This window comes from Solea solea, chromosome 20, assembly GCF_958295425.1.
Source record: "Solea solea chromosome 20, fSolSol10.1, whole genome shotgun sequence".
Taxonomy (NCBI): Eukaryota; Metazoa; Chordata; class Actinopteri; order Pleuronectiformes; family Soleidae; genus Solea; species Solea solea.
Genome location: NC_081153.1, coordinates 11,502,544 through 11,525,886, shown reverse-complemented (window position 1 = coordinate 11,525,886; position 23,343 = coordinate 11,502,544). Strand labels below are relative to the sequence as shown.

The 23,343-nt window shown below is 42.8% G+C and overlaps 1 protein-coding gene across 3 annotated transcripts in view; it reads left to right on the top strand.

Moving 5' to 3' along the window:
- The first annotated feature begins 4,132 nt into the window (after window positions 1–4,132).
- The window catches only part of col8a2 (collagen, type VIII, alpha 2), a 42,272-nt gene continuing 23,061 nt past the window's right edge, over window positions 4,133–23,343 (top strand). The window contains exons 1-2 of one of the 3 annotated variants that reach the window (XM_058620076.1): window positions 4,133–4,212; window positions 4,438–4,897. The gene's annotated coding sequence lies outside the window, so the exon portion shown is untranslated. The other 2 variants (XM_058620077.1, XM_058620075.1) reach the window with 2 other exon arrangements.

Genomic DNA, 23,343 nt, shown 5'->3' with positions numbered 1-23,343 from the left:
TATTCGCTGGAACGCACAACTCACCTCAAACACACTAACCAATGCTTGTGCATGTTCACTGTTTCTCCTGTACAGTAGTTGCACTCTCACTCCCTCTGTGGTTACTTACCTCTGTTTGGCAGGCTCACACACACCGGACATCTTTTTCCTGACTGATGGTAAAGGACCCGAGGCATCTATCAACAGGAACCACCCAGGCTCAAACTCACAGAAATACAGGAGCAGTAAATTAACATTCAGTTGTTGTTCTTCTATTTGCACACCACTGATTGAGAGAGAAGCCATCGCACCAAGCTCCACGGTGGTTGTTTGTATCTTCCTCTGACTCCTTTTCTTCCCATCGCATATGTGACTTCACAAATGTATGCATGGGTGAAGTAGGGGTGAAAAAAACACACTTATCACTGACAATGAGAATTATGTTAATTGCCTTTTTTTCAAGTGGGTTCACCTGAGTTTAAAAATCCGAGATACACTGGCAAATTTTAATGTGAGACAATGAAGTGTGTACACAAACATAGTTGTGTTTGTGCCTGGGAGACGGTCAAATTGTGTTGCCTTTGATCACTTGTACATGTGTTGTTCGTGAAGAAAGTGGGGGTAAGAATTACTTTCCTAACACCCCGAAAAATGCACAACCTGTTTTTCCATTTTTCAACTTCACTCCACCGCTCTCTTTTACCCACCCTCTCCTCTTGCCCATTTCAACAGACAGGTGAATTGCCCTGGCTGTCCTCTAATCTCTCTGGAGAGCTTTTTCCCAGGATGGAAACACTGCCATCCTTTTTTCTCAGCCCTGTCCCCCCTCCCCGTCTTTATCAGTGTCAAATAATTTCCCGGGGGGTAAACCGAGCTTGGCAACAATATGCAGCAGATGATCCAGGGGAAGTCCAGCTAAAATAATCCCATCCACCTATGCATCCATCCATGTGCCATGTGCTATGTGAGTGGGGTGGCAGAGCCCCCCAAGCCAACCTCTCCCTGTTAAAATCTTTAGCAATTTCAATTTCCATTCCTTCCTCTCTTCTGTCTGTTTCTTCAGGTTGTCCTCGCTGCATTTTCCCTCTTTATAAGACCCTTTCCTCCACATTAGCCATGCTCCTTGACAATTTATTTCTTCAAAACTCGCTTTCCTTTTGGCTTTTCCTTTCTCCCTCATCACATTATTTCAGTGTCCCAAACAGGCCCTACATAGGCACAGCCAGGTGAATGCCAGGCATTCCTTTGTAAGGTTAGATCAGACAAAGGTTGGACCACATCACCTGAGAGAAAACGGCTCTTTTAAATCAAGCCTGAGGGAAAGAGAAATTGATAGCAAAGAGAAGAGAGAGTATAAAAGCAAAGGAAAAAGAGAGATGGAAGAGAGGAACACCTGTCTCTTGCTGTCCTCATGTGAACCTTCAACTCTGACCTATGTTATGTGATATGGATGCCCTGTTTGAATAGAAGGAGCTGAGCTACAACAAAGCAAATGTGAAGATGTAAACTCCTAACCTGGTGTTGAAAAGTGACATGTTTGGGAGCTTTTTAAGGGGGTTTTGTGCATCAGATGAATGAGAATTAAGTCTGTAAAAAGCATATGCGGCTCATGCTATCCGTGCAGTTACTACCATACAATACGTTACTCAGAGATTGACTGATGACTGGAATAAACAAGGTCGCCTTACGCCCAAAAGTTGATTCCAATCAGGCTCACAAACACAAACAACTCCACCCTCCAACACACTCCAACCATTCACAAAACCCAGTCAAGGAACATACACGCACGGTACAACTCCAAACAAATCCACTCCACCACCACCTCCGAAGAGAACAGACCCCTTTACGTTAACACATAGTGGGCCTGTGTTTGGTGAGTCTAGGTGTGGTGGAGGGTGGGGTGTATCGGTGACGCCAGCGCACCTTTCACAGCTTATTTTTGGACTTTTGACTAACATCAAGGGCAAAGTCCGTGTGATGCAATGCAACGGTTTTCCAGTCAGTAAATGGCTGCTGTTTGTTTTTACTCTTACTAATGGAATGGAGCGAAGGGGAAAAGTGGAGTGAAAAAGAGAAACTTATGACAACCAGGTGTTTTTTTCCCTCTTCTCGGGAATGTTTCACCTTGTAAAAGCAAGCCAGTGGGAGGGGACTTGTGTACCATACCGAAGTGAATGGTTTGGAGGTTTTTCAAGGGGTGTGTGCTGACCAAAGGGTATGACTGAGAATGAATGTGTGTTGTGTGAGAGTAATAGAGGTTGAGCTGAGGCTTTTTTTGAGGAGCCAGGAGGCAGAATTCTTCAGTGGAACTGTAGCATAGCCATCGCTGGAGGAGGCGGAGGCTTGCGTGTGTGTGTGCGAGCCTCCACCAACCAATTTTTTGCTTCAATGAGCTACAGAAAAGCCTTTGCTTTTTGTGGTAAGGGTGTGATCGGCAAAACACACGTACGCTCACGCAAAAACAAAACCCCACACACCTTGTGATGAATGAATGGCAGGCCTGACTACCACACAGGAGTCCTATTGATGACATCATGACTGGGCATCTGGTCACTCCACCCTTTCCATGTTCAGAGAGGCATTCAACTGCAACCACATTATGGTTCTCTCTCTCAGACATGACGGCAATTGCTTATATTTTAGAAGGGATTTAATTAAGCCGGCTCCACTTGTGAACAAAATACTGTAAACTGGACGGTTGTTGACTCCGAGGACACCATCAACAACCGTCCAGTTTACGACTGGCATCAGTACAGCAAAGAAATCTGTGAATGGATAAAAAAAAGAAAAAAAAAACATAATTTCCACACTTTATTCTTCTAATGTGTATTTAATCACTTCGCTATCTTGACATTAATGGTATTTGCCAAACAGAGAGACAATGAAAAACACATACATATCCATCTGCAGTGTAAATTTTGCCATAATGACCGTCTTTATCCAAATGTGTCCTAATTGAATTCTAGCCTGTAGTTCTCATGCAAGGAAAGCTGACTCTTTTCTTCTTTCTTTTTTTAATTGAATGGTTTGTAGATTACACAGTCTGGGGAACTTACGTAGTCTTTTTGGGCAAAACGTGAGTGAGAGTATAGAGCTTTTGACCACGACCTGGACTTTGTGCTGTGATTGAAGTATTGAATCAGTGAATGTTACCGACATGACTGACCATTTTCTAAGTCAGTCCCAACTGGTACAACCTGATGATGAACCACAAAACGTTATTGTGCGTCCTCTCTCTGCTCTCTGCTGTAGAGTTTCAAGATCTACTATCTCTAATTCCGCCAATGGCTCAGCTCCTATAGGTCTTTTGGGAGAAGGCTAGGCCAGCTTTTTCCCACCTTGACCAATCACAGGCAGAGTAGAGCATGCTTTTAAGGTCCACTACCATAGAACAGGACAATCTAATGCTCTACAAATGAAACCTTGAATGGTAAGCCTGTACTGGCCTTACTAAACATCTGCCCTATTGAAAGTTACCACTTGAATGATAAGAAAAAAGTTAATTTAGGCCAAGTTGTTTGCTAACATCCAAAAAAAAGTGATTTCTAATTACCTATGTTAAATGTAAATGTATGTTTTTTTCCCCCCAGCAAAGAGTTGGCACATTTTAAATGTAAGGTCTATTTGATATTTGTAACGCAACGCAACTCTCATAGATGAATAGCCGGGCTGTTGCGGCGCGATGTGAACTAATGTTATTTACTGCTGCACTTTGGTTATTAACAAGAGACCCTATCATGTAATGATTTCAGGCAGCATGTTTTAGGCGACAATACAGTGCTCCTTTATGTCAGTGTTGCGTCATGCACAGGGATTATTAATTGGAAAGTGGAACAGTGAGGGGAGTGAGGACAGCTTTATTAAAGAATCCAGTGTTAAGATGTGTTTTCATGCCAGCAGCCACTATATAGGTTGAATGTGATTGATTTGATTTCTTTGAAAAGTAAATGAATATTGGTAATTTACTGGAAGGTGATTTTGGGGAAGGAGAGGAGAGTGGAGGGAGGCAGAACATGAATGTGAGCAGCCTCCCTCCCTATTCCCCTCGTCTTGTTCCTTTCCCTCCTCTTCATCCTACCCCACCCCTCTTCGCGCGACTGCTACCCCACCCCTTCCTGCTCACTCCCCTCAATACAGCCAGCCACATACACTTGTTTTTTTTATATGAAGGGGGTTAACCCAATGAACAATCCTGTCTGTCTTTCCCAAAATAAGCCAGTGGGAGAGGAATTGGTGAGTAAGCCAGGGAGATTGGAGCAGCAAGGTGCACAGCCCCTGGTTATAAGTCCTCTGAGTTGGAGTGCAGCCGGCTAGGACCCACACTAACACTGCCTTGCTGCCTTACTGCCTGACTGACAGACTTGACTGACTGACTGACTCACTCCACTATTCTCACTCACTCTCTCTCCCTCTCTGTCCTTCTCCCTCGCTCCTTCCCTCCTACTTTCCACCCTGGAGAGCGAGAGCACGCAGATTGGGAAGGTGCTCCTCAGACCTGCGTCTGGACAGCTTGAAGGCAACACAGAGAGGATTTTTCCCTCTTCTCCTACCGTCTCCCTTACCGACCACCTCTGGTACAGAGCACATGGATGAACTTTTTTGCTTTTTGCTGCTGGCAGAAAAATAAAAGTTGAAAAGACAATTTGCAGTTGAAAATAACCAGATTCCTTTTTGGTTGTTTTTTTTTCTCCCCATCTGCACTTGTGAGCAGCTCTGGACCAATTTAGGGTGCCAGCTCTTTGCCTTGGAGGACACCACTCCTTTTTTTGGCTGCATGTTCATTAAATCTCTGATGCCATCACATCCCATGGGAGACACGCGTGGCTGAAGCCAGGAGGGAGTTAGAAGAGAGACCCCCCTGAAGTTCACCCTTACCCACTGCATCCATCTGCCCTTTAAACTATCTGAGGAGAAAAAGGTAAGCCATACCTTCCTTTACCTTCCCTCTGGCTCTGTCAGCATCCTTGTGTCCTGTCATCTCCTGTCATTTCACTTTCATCACGTGGGAATGCAGGGTGAGGGGCCAAATGTAACAGACATGGAAAAACAGGAAGGGAAAATTAAATACCATCTGAAAACAGACTGTTTTATATCTGAATCATGGGACTAGCATATTTCTCCTCACTGCAGAGAGCAACAACGTGAAGATTAAAAGGAGTCTGTTCAGTTTTCCATAGATATTGTGTTGCATAGACACTGGTCCTTTTATATGAAAGTTTTGGCCATGCAAACCTCTGCTTCGCTCTGTTTTGAGTCTCACTCTTTGTAAAGATGGGGAAGTTTCTCTGCCCTGAAACTTGATGGTAATGATTTTTGCTTATGCCTTGTAAACATGAATTTTCAGGAGTGTTTTCTTTAAAAAAAAAAAAGACATTGTGGATACATCCGTGCCCACATGCATGTGGTACACTTGCTGATGCTGAAGTGGGCGTGCTGTGTATGTGAAGTGTGTGTTGAGGTTGGGCAGTGTGGTTGTTGGATGAGTGCAACAGGTTTGGCTCAGTAACAGACATGTTGATATGTATCTGTGAATGTTTCCTACTCATAAGTGATTACAGTCATAAGTTCAGTTGTTATGAACAGCTGCGTTTTTTTATGCATTTGGTGAAGAACCATTAGATTTTGTTTGGAATGTACCAAGAAAAAAAGCAATATTGAAAAAGGACACATGGTCCTCTCATTTTTCTCTCTTCTCTTCTCTTCTCTTCTCTTCTCTTCTCTTCTCTTCTCTCCTCTCCTCTTCCTGGTGCCCCTCTTGCCTCACTCTGTCCGTCCACTGTGACGCCTCTGGCAGGCTACGCTGCATTCCATTGTAACGACATCCCTCCATCGCAAACAGTGAGAGGAGAGGTACACACAAGCATGAGTCCTCAGGTACCCCGCGTGTCAAAATAGCTGAGGCCGAGACAGATGGAAAGAGACGAGCAAAAATGAAAAGGAAAAAGAGCAAAAGGAACACATTAGTGAGGCTAAGAAAACATGTCCAAAACTAAAGAGAAGATTCCAAAACGCATGCTTTTGCTGAGATGATACATTTTTCGATCACATGTGTTTCAGTGCACCGACAGCCGGCTGTTAGGAAGGAGAGAGAGAGGCAGAGAGAGAGAAAGAAAGAGAGCTATAGCTTGAGAGTAAGAGAAATAGAAGGGGGGAGAGAATCTGGAAAAGACAGTGAGCTGGAGTTCTCAGATCCAAAAACATTTGGCAGCATCCTTCTATTTCACTGGCGTATAGCAAAGATAGTTCACTGGATATGTACCTGTGTGTGCACATGTGTGTGTGTGTGCACATGTGTAGCCACACAAGCATGCTCCTCGGTGACTGAATACTGCATAAATATCAAAGTAGGTTATACAATGGACACGCATTAAAGTGTGAACCCTCCGCCCCCGACAGCGAGGCACGTCAGAAGCTTTGTGGTTGACAGAGCTGCTGGTGTGCAGCAGCATCTGCCGTACTGTTCAAAGTAGTATTTGCTCATAAATGTCAGGGCCTTTTGTACAGAGTTAATGGCTTCCAGGCAGCTTCTCACCCCCTCTTCATTTCTATTAAGTACCTGTTGGTGTGAATATTTATTCTCCTCTCTGTTTCTGCCAGCATCACTCAACTGCACTCCTTCATGGCACGTACTGTAAGTCAACGCCTGGAACAAGGGTGATGGCAACACTATGCTGTGACCACAGCAACCCCATGTCAGTGACTCAGTGTTTGGTCAGCAGTTGGTTGACTGGTGGTTACAAATGTGTGTTTGGTCTGTGTGGTGTATTATTCAACCACGACTAACCTCCCCCAACCAGCTGACCACTCCACTCTTTGGATAGGAACTGCTGACACACACACACACATACACACACACACTGCTCATTGCCAAAACCGCCTGCTCATACAGCACTGAGCTTCACACGCCCCACTGCAGCTTCTTTATAGACCAGAACATGTTGAAGTTTGGACTTTAAAACTCGAAAGTTAACATCAGCTCTTGCATTTTTTTTTTAATCCTTGAGGACGATTCCTGATGTAATGTCAAAGTGAAAATACAAGGTCTTGTCTTTTAGATTTGTAGGTAGAGACTGAACTGAAGCAAAAGGGCACTTGGTGGGCTCTGAAATGTGAATTGTTAATGAATGTCTCCTTCCTCAGCTGGTTCTCTCACACTTATTTGCGCTTATTGCGCGTTATGTATAAAAAGACAAAAGCAATCAAAAGTCAGGAGCTGTTGCTGCATTAAGGCCCTCTGTGTATCCCCCTAACCCATCTATGACTTGTACAATAGTCTACCCTCTGTGGCCACTAGGGGGCAGAATACCAGGCACTTCGCTGCTTAACCTGGATAGAAACACGTACACAACACAATTAACAGTATCTCTGTGGTGTTTGTAAAGGCTTAAGTGAATAATCACTTTTTGATTTTTGGATATTATTACATGAGAATCATGTGATTCTTTTCCCCCGGCATCTGCCAGCTGTCACACCACATTTCAACAGAGATCATTACAGTGCAATTTGACTTCCCTGCTGTCTATGTCTCAATCTATATGGGATGCATCTCTTTATGCTGCCACCTGTTTGGGGCTGAGGTTGAAGCACGGTGTGTAATTTTTGCCGCTAGAGATCTCCCAGTCAAAATAATAACATCAGACCTAGTTTGATAACATCAGGAAGCAGCGAGGGATCATGGGAATTGCAGTATTGTTGTTTTATTCTTCTGCACTTTTGTGCTTGACATGGCGAACTAGCGGCAGAGATGGTAGAAAAGTATATGACCTTGTTAAAATGTGACCAAGATGAAATGGTTCGTTACCATGAAAATAAATATGGATTTCAATGGATTAATAGAGCTTTGAAGCGGTTTTGGCTAATGTAAGTCACTACTCAACATTAATCTAGTTGTTATTAGATATTTTAATGCAGAAATATAACATATTATATCTTTAAATGCGGACAAACCTTGCCACAAAACATCAACTATCTGAATGAGCCACTTGTCTATACACGGGAGACTGTTGCATAACACGAGATACATCACTCAGTAAATAGTAATATTAGAGTATAATAGTAACAATTTCTTTGCAGTGAATTTCATTCACTAATTATATTAATCTAAAAACATTCTTATACAACAAAGGTTTTTCTGTGGCTTCTCTTAAGCGATGCCAAACGCCCTCTATAGGCCAACCACCGATGATCCCTAATCGTCCTTTAGCTTATGTTTGTATGTGTTGTTGCATGTGTGTGGGTCTGTCTGTTCTGTGCTGGCAGGAAATGAAAGAGAATGCCAGTCATTCTCAAGGAAAAGTGAACGCCCACTTATTCAGCTACTTCTCTGAAAGCCAAACACCTTCAGAGCACACACACTCTCACACACACACACACACACACACACACACACACACAGGCGAGTGTGCATGTGTATCTATTCTCCTTCTGTTTCATACTTTTGTATTAAGAGGAAAGATGATGTAAGAACACACACACATATAGACACAGTTTTAATACACACACTGTTCAACATGCATTACACAGCTTGCGAACTAGAATTTCCATTAAAGGGGGTGGAAACAGAATCCAGGTCCTGGTCTTGATCATTGTTTGGATCATAACATTCAAGATTAATTGGAAGGATTTGGTTTTTTTTTTTGAAAAGAAATGGGGAAAAGAAAAGAGAGAGAGAGAGAGAGAGAGAGACTGCAAGAAGGACATATTTTACATTTTGTCTCCATTTTCAGTCTTTACTTTGTGTGTTTATAAAGTCGTCATCAGTCGCCATCTCGGTCTGGACAGTTTCGGCGTTTAGATCTGAGGAAAATAGAGCAAATAATAGAAGGAGGTGGAAAAACCAACAACAACAGTTTCTTACTGAGAATTCTCGGGCAGAATTCTCTCTGCCATTGTCTTTTTCATTTGCCTGTCTCCCTTTATCTGTCTCCCACTTTAATTTTCTCATAATGTCTGGACCAATGGCAGTTTTTCCACTGGGCTGGCACCAACTGGGGAAGGACAGAGAGACACAGTGCAGCAGCGAGGCTTGGCAGACGCCTCTTGTTATTTTTCGTCCGCCTTCCATTGACTCTGTCAGCAGATTCTCAGTCTTAGAAGAGCCTGCAGGCTCAGAGGGGCTTTGACAATGTTCCCTCTTCAGCTATCACAGGGACTGTCACAGACACACTTACAAAACAAAACACTTTCATTCCATTTGTTGCCCTCTTTTAGTCGTTTTATAATTTTCTTTTACTGGTGTAGAATACAAATCCTCGAAACCGTCACTTTTAACTGGGCTCAAACTTAAACCCATGTGGTAAAGCAACCTTGCTCTCAGAAGCCAGGCATTGCTTTCAGTCAGTGGGGCCTGAACAAGGCGCAGTCACTAAGCCACGGATAAAAAACGTATTAAGCAGTGTTTCCTGGAGTCAAATGTATATTTTTTCCAGTGGTGTGTTAGAGTTTTTTGGGACGGCAGCTTGTGTTATCAAAGAGAATCCAACAGGGACAAACAGCAAATGAGAGCCTGAGTGCTCACCCAGCTACAGTGCTGTTCCTGCTTAATGGGTTGTGACATCTTGCACTCTTCCACTCAGGCTGAGTATTCCCTGATTCAACACTGGATGCAAGGAAGCAAGAGTTTCCCTGTGTCTCTTTGAGGAGGTGTACGGCCTCCGCACCGATCAGTCTCGGTTATGGGGAAAAGACGGAGGAATCTGTAACCCTGAGTGAAACCAAATGTAGGCTGTCTGATGTTTGGTCGGCTAGGTAGCATAAATATTTGTATGTTTGGGTAGTTAGTCCAAATGAGCATGTGCGTACAGTGCATGAAGGCAGGTTTATTTGCCTTTTTACCGCTCATTCATTGCCCCTCATTTCACCGTCTGGCAAGCATTTTGTTTGGGGCTTCCAAAAGCAGGACACTGGGCCAACTCTTAACAGGGGTCAACTCCTCAGTATAAAACTCACATTATCCCTCTTTTCATCTCCTTACAGACGCACTTCAGAAGCCAACGCTTTATTTTTATTGTTTCACTTCAGATGCAGCACAGATATATCCCTCTCTGATGCATCAATATTGGGAAAGAAGTTGGAAGCATCTCCTCTGAGACCTTTTGAAAAACTCCAGACTTTGTTGTTGTTCAGTCTGAGCTTGATTTAGACGTGTGCGTAGGTGTTCGTGAAATGAGAAAAAGACGTCCCGGGTTATTGTGTTGTTACAGTTCCCTCGGAGCAGGATAATAAAAGACATTTTATGTCACAAAGACAGATTTTCTGGAGCAGGAAAAGGATGTTACCAAGTGACACATGTATTGCACATTCACTCACTGTGGAGTATTCTTTGCAGGCATCAACTGTACTTCAACAAGTTTAGTTTGAATCACCTCACAGTTCATTTTGCAACTGTTGTTTGCTTTATTAGAGGGGAGATCAATTCTAGAACTGGTAATAAATTCAAAATACATCCTGCAAAGGATGTCCCAAGAGAAAGTTGTGGGTGTGCAAATGCAGATAATGAGTGTGACTTTATGTAATCCAGTTAATCCATCATGTTCTTTAAATTAAACTTAAAAAGGGCAGCTATATCACATACAACTTAGCATATATACATATATATATACAGCGTATATATATATATATATAATATTTTGATCATGTAAATTCTGCCCTACACTTCATAGAGATTTCAGTTTGTGCAGATGACTAAGGGTGTCCACATCACGACCACAGATAATCTGTGAGCCCTCTTTCTCCCATCCTTAAACAAACTGACTGGAGATTCCACCCAGATGAGCAACTGACATTTAGCTTGGCTTACAATGAAAGGATTTATCTCCTGTAGCGGACCACCCTCCCTGACTTTTATGTCAAACTTCTCTATGCATCTCCAGAACTCAAATTAGGCCTATAGTCTGACGTTCTGTTTACCAAGGCTCTAATCCATGTGACGATGAAAAAACTAATTAAACACAGGACACGCATTTTTAAGCACAGTTACCATCCCAGTCTGCCGCAGTTGTTCAATGCAAGGTGCTGGTTAATAGACTTAATATTTGAAGGGCCTTAGCTTAGAGAGGTAATCTTTTCATGAACAGACTTTGAGCTCATTGAGCAACATGTGTTTCATAATGCAACGCTCTGAGGCATTAAGCAACGTACAACACAACCAGTCCTTCAAGGATTTCATCCTAATCATTTCCTGTAATCAGCAGCAAAGCAGCGAAACCACAAATGAAAACGGGACTTTGTGCTCATTCCAGCTCATTTTAGGTGAACACTGTGTGAGTGAGTGCGTTGGGTTGTGTGTCTGTGTGTGTACGTGGTCTTAACTTAACTGCCTCTCTCTTGTTTCTGTTTATCCCCGCAATATATGTAATGCTTCCTGAAGTTGGACAGGAGGGGCAGCGCAGTCTGGCACCATTCCGATGTGCTAAGAGAAGCCGTTGAAGATGAATTATTTCGTTTCATGCTCGCAAGACAGGAAGGGTTATTGCTCTGCCTCTGGTTACAATTTGGGGCAGGATAGAAGTTGAGTTGAGTTTCATGGAGGATATGTGAGATGCTGAGGAGTGAAGACAAAGATAAACAAACAGGGCTAATTGGACGACAGCCTCACTGTTTGCCACTCAATCATGCATTTGCTTGGTTTTCAATGTCAACTTAAGTCAGGGAAAATAAGTAACCACGCGAGGAAGTATGAAAGGTTCTTCCTTCGAAAACCTGATATTTAAGCCAGCGGTGCCTCTTCCACTGTATATACAGATGATGCCCAGTGAAACCCTGATTAATGTCAAATCAAATACAGTTTGTTTGTCTCATTTCCACGTATGAGAACAAGATTTGAGGGTTTAAGAAACTGAAGCTGTTGGTTGCAAGAACGTGACCGAAGCTACATAAAGCAAACCGGGAGTAAGCTGAATCGTCAGAATCTGAGGAAGGTCAAAGGTTGAGCACGAGCCGTGTTAAAACGCGGATGTTCTCTCGATGATAGCGGAATGGAAACACCCTCTCCCAAACGTTAGCCATGCAAGTCTGCAGTTGTTTGGACAGTGAGCTCTACAGAAGTACAACCACTTCTGGGAGGATGTTCCTTGGCCAACCAACATAATACTTAATTAGAGAGGGCTTTGAATCAATTACCACTCACTTTCATGTGGTTTGCAGATGGCTACACAGTCTCTACCCCCTCTTTTCCCTGCGCTTTCTCCTGTGGGCCTCCATCAAAAAGCCCTGTTGTGTTGCCTCGGTGCTAATTTGAACCAGAGAAGTGGTCATTTCCTAACTGTGGGCCCCGGTCTGCTCCGCAAGCTGAACCGACAACCAGCCCAGTGGAGCCTTTGCTGGAGGACTTCCAAAGCTGGGCAAAAACCACACAAACCCCGTCTTCCTGACATGTGGTGAAAGTGTGATAGGGATATAGGAAATATCGGGGTTAGAAAAGAGGAATGGCAGTGGATTTATTTGTAAAAGAAGGAGAGATTGAAGTAGGACATAATGGAAATGGGAGTACAAGAAAGAGGCAGTGATTGTGGGAAAAACAGAAGTAGAATTAAAAAGGAGAGGGAGAGATTTAAAGGTAGAAGAAGCAGAAAAGAGAAAAGAAGCTTGGTTTGAGGAGCTCTCAGTTTGTAGCAGCCATGTGGCGTCTTTGATCTGGCCAAGGATTTGAACCAGTGTCAACAGAAACATACAGGGGCCGTCTGTTTGCTCCCAGACAGATCATTCCTCCATGAATTACTCTGCTTCAGTTCGCCACAGTCTCTTTACTACTCCATTGTTTGTTTACCCTGTCGGGAACACCCGGCCCATTCCTCAAACAAGCTCAGTAATACCCCAGAACTCTTGCAATCAGCTGAACTCTCTGTTAATCTCAAAGGGGGGGAAGTGAAAATGTGGGTAGTTTTGAAGATTTAAAAGATACATTTGAGTCCAACAGTTCTGCCTTTATGTCCCGCACTTTACTCAGTGACAAGAAGTCTTTTTTTTCTCTTTTAGCCTTGTAATAGAGATCCATTTATTCTGCTTGAGTCACTGTATTCCATCATCCAGGCAAAGCATGTTCTGTATCCCTCGTAGTCTGGAAGGAAGGGGGAGGGATAACAAGGAGGCAGAGGAGGAAGACGAGGATGCAGAAATGTCTGCCAGATCATTATAGTGAGAGGATGTGTCCTGAATGCTGTGTCTCTGCCATATGACTGTCTGCTGATTTAAACCTTATGTCGGGAGCAGAGAGTCAGTGGAGAGACAGTAGAATTAGAGGCTTATTCAGTGTTAGCCCACAAACAATAGGGGAGACATAAAGACACATTTTTCTTTCTTTCTTTTTTTTCACAGTTTTTAAATCTGCACCAACCAAATGTGTGGCACAAACCGCAGGTCAAACGACAATGTACAATGTGAAATGGGTCACTCATAGTGATGAACCATTTGTTATCGCCTGCTTTTGTCATTTACACTCTGCTCTACAGACTCATCTTTGTGTCTTTGATTCGGTTTCATGGCCCAAAAGTCTTGGCTTTGGGCGGAGCTTTCCGAGGCCTAAGAAAATAATCCAAGTCATTTCACAGTTGAGTCTACACATATCTAAGACAAAGACCAGATGATGTCTTTGAAAGCTCTTAATGCATTAAAATTAAGAGCCATTTGTGTGTATAACACATTCCAGAAAGGATTCTTCTTCCGTTTACAATGGTTCAAATCACGAAGCACACACTTTGGCTGGTTTGTCCATTTGGGCTCCCGTTGAACCACAGTAGTGCAAGATGACAATCTCTTTAAAAGAAGACCCTTGCCTGAAGTACACTGAAGTTTATTCTACGAAAACAAATTATTTTTATTTTAAAGCAGTATAGACTTCCTTTTTTTTCATACTCATTTTCGCCATGTAAATGTTAGACACTGCACCCTTAATGTTTTTCTTGTCTTTGGCGTTTCTTTCATTTCTGCTGCTAGTCATGCCAGATCTCTGCTGTTGTTATTTCTCCTGCATATGCTTGTTTTTTGTTATGACCTTTGGTCAGTTAATGTTGTTTTACATGTGCTATAAAAATAATTGTGACTTTACTTGACATGTCATCAAGTGGATGATCCACTGTTTAGGAAACTTAACCTGTACAAGGGAATACAAGTCAGGGTACTTAATTTATTTGGCTTTGTTTAAGTCCCTTAAACCGCAGGAGAACCTCTCAATAATATTGTATATTTTCAACTTTTGACACATAAACATGAAAAGTTGTTTTTGTAAAAATAGATCGTGTGGAAATGACTTAAAAAAAAACATACCCAGATTCTACAATATTAAGAAATGTGAAGATCTTATGTTTATTAGGCCTGCAGAAATGCAGGATTTAAATTTCACCTTTCAGGTTTGAGCCTTGTCTTTGGTTCCAGATGTTGACAGTAGACAGGATAAAAACAGACGTCTGTCTTGTGTGAAAATGGTTAAAATGCGAGTGGTGAACCACATATCTTAGTCCCTGTCTGTGAGGGGATCAGCCAGGACATCTCGTCTTCAGGGATGATGCAGAAGGCCAGCTGAGGGAAGCCAGGCGTACCGATGCAGGGAAACGCACAAACAGCCATCCATTCTCATGAGGAGACGATGACAAATCCAGACCCTTTCTCAAGTCAGACCCTCCTCTAAGTCAGCACAGTATGCTAACAGTGCCCTAATGAATTGAGGGCCTTTCCTGATGAGACACATACAGTGTGTGTGTGTGTGTGTGATCTGAAGACCAGATTCCCCATCGTGTCTCTCTGTCTTCTGTCTCATTGTGCTCCATATGCTATTGATGGCACGTCTACTCTTCTCTCTGGAGTTCCTCAAAGACACATAATACTTCTCTTGCACAATACCATAATACTGTTGTCCAAAAACGTCTGCAGGTCAGGTAGAACAACCATTTGTGTCCCACTGCGATTAACTAGCAAATCAGCATAGGCGCCATGTATTAGAAATTGGTATAATTGCCCAGTATTAATGTGATTGTGTGGTGACAGAAAAAGCAGCCATGGTTTAAGAATGGCAGGAAAGACTCTCCACCATAGAACATGATTTCAGAGGCACATTTGTTGTGTTGAGGAACAAGGACACCCAGACCTTCTCGCTGCCCCTTTCCTTACAGTGATACATATCTAACAAATGGGAGAACAATGTCGAGGAATGCACTCCATGGAGTCCACCTCGATTAATCTGCTAATCTACTCCATGTGACACTCCTCTCGCCTTTGTCCCTGCCCATTACACAGCCCTAAGTACGACTATTCAGCGAAGAGAGGAAAAAGCAAAGCATTAGTTGTAACACTGCCAGGGTTCAAAATTGTCCAAATAGTTCTCAGGCCTGCCAGACACAACAGCATATTCACAGTCTCGGCCTGACTGTGTATTCAGCTCTGTCCGGCACATTTTGGTTCTGTCTTCTGTTTTGTCCTTTGTCAATTTTGGCATTTCTCCGCAATGCTGCCTACATGATTTGTCTGTCAATTGAAATGGCGCTGCAGCACAGTTGTTCTTGTGTATAGTCTCCAGCAACACGGCACAAGCACAAGCTGTGTTCCCGTACTCAAACTTTATGTCTCCTCATTTCCCTATATATTCTGAGCTCCAGGGAGGAAGGAAACATGTCAAGCACCATCTGTAACCTCAGATGCACTTCATCCTATGTGCTCGCTGCATCTTTGAGTGTCTCTGTTGGTCCATCATTCACTCCACGATGGGCGTGTGGAATGTGTCTGTGACCATTTCAGTGCATTTTTGTGCAGCGAGGAGGATCTAACTGTAGCATAACGTGTATGATAAGAGGAAAAACTGATGCAGACAGGCAGACACATAATGGAGTGTTAGCTTTGGAAATCACCCTTTTTCAAAAAAGTGTCTTCGTACAAAAAGGTGTCTCTCTTCTGTTGACTTGTGATGCTCTGGGAAACAAGGTTTTTAAACCAGATGGTAGGATTTTGACTCCACTAGACTAGACTCCACTTATTTACACATCTGTGCTCGCACGATAAGAAAACTGCAGCCATTACCTTATGACTGGGAGGGGGCAAATGGGGTTTTCCTCACGGTGTGGGTAAAGAAGCAGAGGACAAAAAAGTCTCACAAGCAAAAAAACAAAAACGAGTGTGACCACTGTGGTGGATGTGGCGAATATCAAGAGGTTGGGGGTGGATGTGTATGTCGGGGGGGCTGGTTTTCGTGGGTGGGTGGGTGAAGAAATGTTGGCATTGCTGATGGAAACAGGGTCTGGAGCTGGCACATACTCATGCATAAACACATTCTGTATATGCTCAGTCAGAGGAGAGACACATCACCCATCATTCAAATGGGCAGTTTAAGGGCCACTTAAGTCATTCCAATAAAAACCACAGTCATTATAAATTGTTATAATGCATCCAGGGGAGGTAGAAAGAGGGAAAGGTATGTCGTAAGGCGAACTGTACGGGGCTGCTTAAGAAGTAAGTCAGACAATGTTTGTTTTTGAGTCTGTGCTTTGAATGTTTTTTTTTTTTTTCTTTTCTCAGTGAGAGGAAGGTCAAACTCTGCAGTCTGGAAACATGATTTAGTAATAGCAGGAAGGTGTGAAGGGTTTATATTCTTGCCGGTCTTATCAGTAATCACTTTAGTTTTCCTGTTAGCTGAATGTGTGATATTTCCCACTGGTCTCGTTCTGCTGGCTTGAAATGCTGTGATTTGTCCACAGTGCCCGCATATACTGACCCCATGTTGGCCACTGGTTGCCAGGAAACATTTCACAGGATGTGTGATTCTTAGACCTGATATATAAAAAAAAAAACAAGACATAGTCTTCAGGTTTTATTCCTGAAGCCAACCAGACTTATTGAATAAGAACGTAATGTCGAGTTTGTGAACGGTGTTCCCTTTTAGAGGAAAATAGATAATAAAGCACGGCACATATGAGTGGACATCAGTGCGATTGACAGCTTGGTATCGTCCTATACAGTAGACACCTGGTTGCAGGTGATGTCTGTTGTAACCACTTGTTATGGGTGACATCACAACATGCTCTGACCTTTGTTTTGATAGCTGCCAATAACTTTTTATTTACGCTGATGCTGTGATTGTGTCCGTAAAAAACTACCCCATCCCATCCCAGACTATCCTCACACAACAACCTCCTCTGCAAACGTGACTGACCAGACTGACGTGTAGCCTGAAAGTTGGGGGAGTTTATCTGTCTGCCTTACGACCTTGAAACTCCATCCAAGCTCAACAACCACATATGCAGTGTTGCATTCCACCACGTGTTATTTCAGCATTATGTCTATTTGCACTGTTCTCAACTGAGGGGCTGTGAGAAGCCGTCTATAAACACAGCGCTCTCATACCACGCGATCCTGCCCAGTGTTAGCTTAGCCGTCCGAGTGCAAATATGGAGCCGGGTGAAGGAGATGTCAGATAATCTGTGCTCCTTGACGTCTTACGACTGTGTTCTTAATTTTATGGGGGTGGGTGGGTGTCCTGATCGGTTTTTTTTAATCCCTCTCTTCTTGTATCAACATCTCTCGTCGCTCACTGAAGGATGTAAATCCTCATACCTCTACATCTAAATAAAAAACATTTTCTTACACAGCTCTAACGGTGCTTAGTCATGCAATTAGCTTTTTCTTTTCTTTTCTTTTTTTACCTGCCAATGGTTCAAGATTTGTATCTCTGAGGTCATTACACCAACATGGCTCCAGCCAGACTTGGTTTACGAGTCTGGAGATTTTAGTGTTGACCTGTTGAAATGATAAAAATGACTCTTACTTAATTGATTCATGACTTTTTGTTCATCATCTGACAACATCTGATGTGATTATGTTCAGTCAAACAGCAGACATCATAGATCATGTTAATGGCTTTTAGTTACCTTAAAATACAAAGTTAAGGACTATTCTTTTAGCAGCAGAAATCTCTTGAAATCTTATCAAACATTGTCACATAAAACCAAACCTTTCCACCTACGTACCACTACAGACACATTCTCCCTCTCTACTTAGACTCATATGTACAGTATATATGTAGTATGATATCTCACATTCACACCACCAGTATGCTCATATGCACACCAACATTGACACCGCTCGGAATGTATTTCCAGATATTCCAAACCCATCACCCCTGATTAACAGCTTGTTCTCCTTCAAACCCACCCCACCACAAACCCGCACCACCTCCACCTCCGGCACATGCACACATTTTCTTAAACTTATGATATAAACACGAATCGAATCGTCTACTGACCCCGTCTAGTTTTGCTTCGCACAGAAAATACACTCACAAAAGAGGTTTGGGATATTCACTCCTACCTCTCCAGACCTAAGTAAACACATTGGCTTCCAAACCATAGCGAGTCGTGCTAAGGGGAGATGTCAGTTGGGACCCGGGGTTGTGCTTTCTCAGCAGTGGATGAATGATTTGAAAGGAAAGATAGGTTTTGTGGGCAGTTTACATGCATAAGACTCTGAGTCATTTCGGGGTCGTTTGCGGGCGGTAGGCCGTCATTCCTCTGGCTCTGGACGGACCATATCATCTCTGTTTGATGGCCTTCATTCACATGTGCCCTTTCACTGCTATGTTATGATAGCAAGCTTCACAAATCACGTAATGAGGGAAATTATTTTTGCATCTGTAAGTTGACAAATTACACTGTATCTGTTTTCATTGTGTACGGGACGGGGAAATCAGTAAAGCTTAGTATCACAAGATTTGGCATGGCAACACTAGCATAGTTTAATCGAGCTTAGTCTGACTAAGACAGGCAATCGGACCACTTGTAGAGTCTGCCTCCGTAGGTGGCGCTGTACTTCTCTATAAGCTAGTATGTATTGAATCAGTTTCCTGTTGACCTTTACGTCACAGAAAAACAAACAGCGAACAGCGAGATGGACGGTGAGATGGATCGTGCTGTAGTTCTGTATGTTTCGTACCTGCTGTACATACAAATCACATCAAGCATGGCTCTTGTGATTGCTTTTGTTGTCCGAAGAAAGATTGTGTGATTTTCAATAGCAGTATCACAAAATATATGATATGGAGTGCATGAGCAGAACGCCAAGTCCGACACAAGTCTGACTAAGCGTATACACGCAGGACTAATCGGACTATGAATCACATTATCCAGGTGTGTTAGTCCGACTAAGACTAGCTCGATCGGACTAATGTGTTTACTTGACATTAAGAAAACCAAATGATTGTCTTTGTCTGACTAAAATGTGACTTTTAACATGCACGTAAACCCACTGATAACAGTATGTACACACACACACACATTAAACTTGCTCCCACACTGCCTGTTTTTAAATCTCAAATAAAAAACCCACTTCTTCTCCTTGGCATTCCCTGACCTTGTATGAGTGCTGGCAGTTTTAGTGTTGGATATATATATATATATCAAAAATATTTATATTGTTTATTGACTTTGTTTCTGTGTTTTGAGATTTGGCTTATATATTCTTTTACCCACCTCCCCTGCCTCTTTGTTGCATGTTAGCATGGTATTGCTCAACTGGAAAACAATGGCAGAAGGCCTCCATCTGGTTACACTTTCTATCCTGTGCCAGTTTGAGTGGCACTGATACAGAGGCCTCCAAGGGCTTTAAAACAACAACAGTTCACAGCTGAGAAGGCTTGTCCCAGCTACTGTAGCAATAAACATGTGCTCACACACCCACAGACACGTGTTCATACGCAGAGAGTGTTTAACTATTACATTTGCTATAGTTTTCAAATCTGGTGACTGGTAGGAAGTATTGAAAATACATTAAAGATAAAATTCATGTTGGGGGTACAGAAGGTTTTTTGGGCCTGTAGTGGTGGAATGTCCTGGGATGTTTTGATGGAGTTTGTCTCTCCACACCTGTGGAACTAATAGCATGCCACTGAAGTCAGATGTCCTCTGAAAATATTTGGTGGAATGAGAGAAGGGGGGGAGAAGGAGGCGTGGATCAAGTCGTCATTTCATACCTAAAGACAGGCGTGTAGTTTGGCTCAGGCCTAGGATTTCCATTAAATGGCAGGTTTGACGAACAAGATAATTGCTCTAGCAGAGTCTCCAGCTCCTGAACTCCATCTCCTTCTCTGTGCCTGTTTTTAAAGAAGCACTCGCATACGTCCATGTGCTGCTGAGAAGAAAACACACTATAAATATATGTGTGTGTGTGTGTGTTGTGCTTGTTTGTTGTTTTTCAAGTTTCTTTTCTTAATAGGGCTTCAAATCTATTCTTAATTAACACAGCCATCCTGGCAGTATACTGTATGTGAGTGGAAATCATTTTATGAAGATAAATTAACATTTGAAGTGTGATTCAAAGATGTGTAATGGATTGGGCAACATGTGTCCTCGGAGTGTGGGAGGCCTTTTTATTAGCCAGTGAAATTACAAGAGAAATGTAGTACTTTCAAGCTAAAAACAAATTTTCTCTTCTGATTGTTTGCACCCAACAACAGTTATACGCCTGCAAAGGTTTTATGAGGTCGGTCAGAATGAGAAGCCAGAATGTGGTATGGAAATGGGCCTGGTAGCATTATGGGATCGGTTGAGGCTTTCCACTGATGCAAATACTCCCCCTCTTGCTCCCTCTGTCGTTCTTTGAAGTCGGTAATTGTAATGGTTATCTCAAACGATGATGTTCCCAAGTCCCCTTTACAGCTGGGGGAGTGAGTTGTGGTAATCCTTGGAGTGGGTCTTTTACAGTGCAAAATATGTATGTTTTGACTTATTTTCCTTAATATCTGCCAATGGCGTGAGAGATTTTCATATGTAAATGGAATCATTTAAAAAAAAAAAATAAGATTCTTAGATCACTTTATTGAAGCCAGCGATGTCTGACAAGCTTCCTCTTAAGCCATTTTAGTCACACCAAAAAATGTCGGTTGTCTACCACTTTGGTCCTGAGTAATACATCTATTGTTTGATCAGCTTGAAAATTGATCAAATATGTGATGCATGACTCGTTCATTCTGAATCAGCTGTTTATCACATGATTTTATTCTCATTCAAAACAGAGCGAAGGTTTCCCTGTTTCAAAGACCAGCAACCGCCGCTGCTTCCCTCTCATGCTGAGATAAATGTTTTTGGTTTCATTTTTGTTTTTATCACATATTATCACATTAACATGCTAAAATAAGTTTGTGAAAATGAATTATAGCATCACGTCATGTCAGTATGGTGTTGTTTGCCAGTTTTTGTTTTTTATTCAAATTCTATTCAGTATGAAGATTTGAAACCTGTGTTTGATTTTACCCTGAAAATGATATGAGTAAACACAGGCTTAAATGTGTTTGTGTTGCATTTTTTTTTCCCTTCAACTAGTTTGATCCTTTTTGCATAGAAGATACAGTCACTGTAATTGTATCACATGAAAATCTGCAATTCATTTACGTCACGTGACTTGACGAGACTCAGTTTCACCTGCATTGTCTTCACGATACCACTTTTTCATGTCCGATACCAGTTTGTTGCCCGTTCATTTTAGACCTTTTCAACTATGAAGCTGTTAACATCACATTTGTCCTGATGCATTTCAAGCAGTTTTAAGACATAATTCTGTGCCGCAAATATTCTCCTCCCAAGACAGAACCACAACATGACGTTGATGATTGCATTGTGTCCGATATCTGATCCAGTGATTTTGACGAGTATCGGCCTGATACCGATGGTAGTATCAATACTGGCTGATAAATAATAGAAATAATGTAAATCCTAAGAAAACTAATGGTCACAGTCCCCTGCACAGTAATACCTCTCACAGCCAAACTAACAAACTGCAACAGGAAAGACTGACTGGCATGAGACGTGGCCCTCTGACTCTTTCACCTGCCTCATAATTGGTGACATTTCCTAGGTCATGATGGGTCACAGTGCAGGCACAACAGGAACCCGAGGAGGTGGTATTGGTCCGGTGGCTCTTGGCTGACAGACGCTGAGCTGGTGGACAGATGCCGGTTGGAAAATGGAGAAATGGAGAACAGACATGAGGTTTTGAAGCGAAGCTTGATTTCACAGTGCTGTAAGGTCACTCTTCCTCCCAGAAACAGACTTTTAAATCCTTCCAGAGATGTTAGAGCATGAGGTGTGAATGGATAATGCACGATTGTGCAGAGTGGAAAGCAGATGTAGGGCTGTCAAATTGCATTTAGTGAGGCTGCTTGGATGACGGGAGACAAAGGCCCTCCTTTATTTCCCAGCCATCTTCGGTCAACAGAACAGAGCTAACAGTGGGCAGACCCCGGGTGAATTACTCCATTCGCTGAGGCCAAGTGCCGCACTGCTCCATACCACGCGGCTCTTCCACGCACCCACACTTTAATCTTCATTCCATTCTCATTTCATAGACAAAATCACTAATGCGGAAGGATTGGACAAAGGGGAGCGAGGTAGAAATAGACGGGAGTAATGGGAGAATAACGGAGGTGTATGGCTTTTAAAGCTGTGTTATATTATTTTTAGGAAACTGTGAGATATATTCGACTCAGGAGATCAAACGGAGTGGTGTTTTTTATGCCCTCAGCCCACAGTAGGTGAAGGAGCTGTGGTTTCCCACAGAGGGCTGCACAGTGTCATTTGAGGAACTCCAGCAGCTCTCCTTTCCCTGTCTCCTTGTCTTTCCCTCGCCACGGAGCTGCTGAGTCAGTTGTTGGACGTCAGTCGCACCTGTGTTTGGGTCAGTGTAAGCCTACGGAGTCCATTAATCAGTCTGCAGATGATATCGCCTGTTCTGAAATTCAAACCTGTCTGCCATGCAGATCTGCACACAATCACCACGTTTTACTTCTGAATGCAACAGTAAGGCTTTCTTTTCAAATCATTTGATAAATTGCCGACTGTCTCCTTTTATCCTTTTGTTAAAGTATAACAAGGGTGTATCTTATAGGAGATGACACAGTTTCTCATCATGAGCTCACACACACCCTTGTTTGTAGTTTGAAGGCATCTGTCCGGGAATGACAAGATTCCATATTCGTCCTAATCTGACTCACTGTTGCCGACCTGCTGTGCTCCAGCTGCGCTTGGCGTGGTGCCCTCTGGCTCCACTCTGTGGTTAATGGCCAAGTGACAACTTGTAAACAAACATAGTGGAAGAGGCCACTCAGCGGCCTCTTCTCGCTCAAATCCCCTCTTCATCCTCGTCATTCCTGACTTTGGCGGGTCTGTCATTTAGGTTTGTTTGGAGTAATAACATCGCGGAGACTCCCACTCTTGCAGGAATTTAGTTTAGTGGAAGGACAGAATATGACTTCATAAGAATATACCTTACACTCTGTCTTCCTTATTAATGCTCCCTTATTTGAGTCTGCGTGTGTCATACGACACAGAGGAGTCATTGTGCAGTAATGAAGTTGTTTTTGTGACTGGGACCTGTTCAAACTGATTTTGAGGCCTC